This window comes from Eimeria mitis, genomic scaffold, assembly GCF_000499745.2.
Source record: "Eimeria mitis Houghton genomic scaffold, Emh_scaff135, whole genome shotgun sequence".
NCBI classification, from domain to species: Eukaryota; Apicomplexa; class Conoidasida; order Eucoccidiorida; family Eimeriidae; genus Eimeria; species Eimeria mitis.
This window is the reverse complement of record NW_013576948.1, coordinates 24,329-26,389: the sequence shown is the minus strand read 5'-3', so window position 1 is coordinate 26,389 and position 2,061 is coordinate 24,329.

Genomic DNA, 2,061 nt, shown 5'->3' with positions numbered 1-2,061 from the left:
GTGAAGCATAATTGATGTTAGCCAGAATTTTGCGCAGTGGTCTGCTGTAAAGCGTTGTGCAGGTGCCGCTCGGGGGTCTCCGCAACCGGCATCCAGGAAGTGGATGTTTACAGTGGCATATAAATCCTGAACAGATCCACGAGTCGACGAAACGTTGAAATGGATGACCCAGCGTAGATCTCAAATATAGATGGCTATGGTAGCTTTTCTGTGTTGCTCAACATGAGCGTCAGGCGTGCGTAGATCTATGTGGCGGATGCGCAGGGAGTGGGTTGCTAGAGGGACAGGGTTCATTTCTCAGCGAAGCGTCGTCGCAGGAGAGGCTTCAATGCAGAGCGTGGCTCTGCGTAGCAGCGTATGCAATTCAGTAGCATTTGCGATTGTAGTCTTCCTTGCACGTGCACCATATCCGCCAGGCGGTATAGGCACTGGACGCCCAGGGTGTGTGTTGCTTGGGGGAGGTGCAAAAAGCTTCGATGGAGCCGTTCAATATGAAGCCCCACAAGCTCGGATGGATGCAGGAGCTGCGCATTGAGTATATGCCTGCGATCGATAGCTTCGGCTGACGTCTGGGTGGCACATTGGTTCTCGAGAACAATGATTGCGTATCTATTGCGTATGTGTAATGCCTACAAACCAGGTTGTGCAGTTTCGCTTTGTTGTAATCTGCAGGGATTCATAGGGAGCTCCGCCCCCCGTTTGCTCAGGAAGTGCGATTCGTGCTGGTTATAGACCACATTTGCAGAAGCATCCAGTGGCGGGACGGTGCTGTGGATTCTTGGATATGAGAGGAAGGTCTGTTTAGCAGATCGCGCCGTGTCTCTCGCTGCGATGTACAAATTGACGTTCCGAAGTGCAGGCTTATGGGGACTGGCTAAATGTTTTGCGCCACAGTCAGACTGCGGGCCGCTACGAAGAACGTGTGCACGGAAAAGCTCGTAGAGGCCCCGAGCCTGACTGTGGCGCAAAGCGAAGTAGTGAAGTAGCTAGTGTGAAGTACACCACAGGCTAGTCAAAGCTTGACTTCATTTCTTCCTGGTGAGGATCTTCAAGGGGACGCAAGTAAAGCTTCTCAGTGGATCTCCAGGGAGTGTGTGGCTAAAGCGCCATGTAGAGTCCCGCGTCATTTAGTCTCGCTAGTTTTCCCGCCCGCACTGGGTAAACACTTTGTCTGTGTATGCCTTAGCTACAATAAACTATTGAGGCCAGCACTGTGGCAGACCCGGCCTCAGATGCAGCCGCAGTGCAAGACCTTCGAGTGCACCTGCGCAGAACAGTGGTCACGATATATTCAACTTGCAGCCGGTATGCATATGCAGGTTTTCGGGAGTGAACAACTTAGGTTGAGAGGCGAAGAAACATCCGCATTTGACAAGCAGCCTCCGGGCGGTCGGCGGCAGCGATCGTTGAACATGTTGCCGACTTTATTCGGGTTGGATGGTTCATCTGAAGCACAATTGGTGCGTTGGGCGTGGTTCATCTTATGTGGCGCCGCTGTTTTGGTGCGCCACAGATATATTGCAAGTGTTCACAGTATATTCCAGTTAGCAGTGTGGCGTGTGTATGAAGGGTTTTTCCGCTTATTTGGGTCCGCGAGCTGCTGTGATGCATCCTCACCTAGATATAGCAATAATGCGTGGCAATCAGGTGTTGGTGTTAATCAGCAACGTGAAAATCGTAGGGCTGGCTTCTTCAACATGCGCTCAGCGCATATATTGCGGGGTGCTGTTATGGGTGCCTTGGGTCAAGTGATGACGCAGTCGTACGTGTCACCCCCAAGCTCGCGTGCCGATACTTCCAACTGCACTGCTGACATTAGCCGATTTTGGTGAACGTTAGGATGCAAATTTGGCCTTTGCCGCTAGCAACGTTCTTTGTGTGGTGCAATCTCGTCTTTATACGACGCACTGTATAAACGCCGTGTCTTGATGGTGTTCATCCGGATCCCCGCTTTGGGGTTTTATGGAATGTAGCGTGCCTCTGTAGAGTAATTACGGCTGGCGATCAGTGTCGGTGATGCGCCTGCACGCAGATATAGCAACAGTGCAGGTCCGTTAGGTG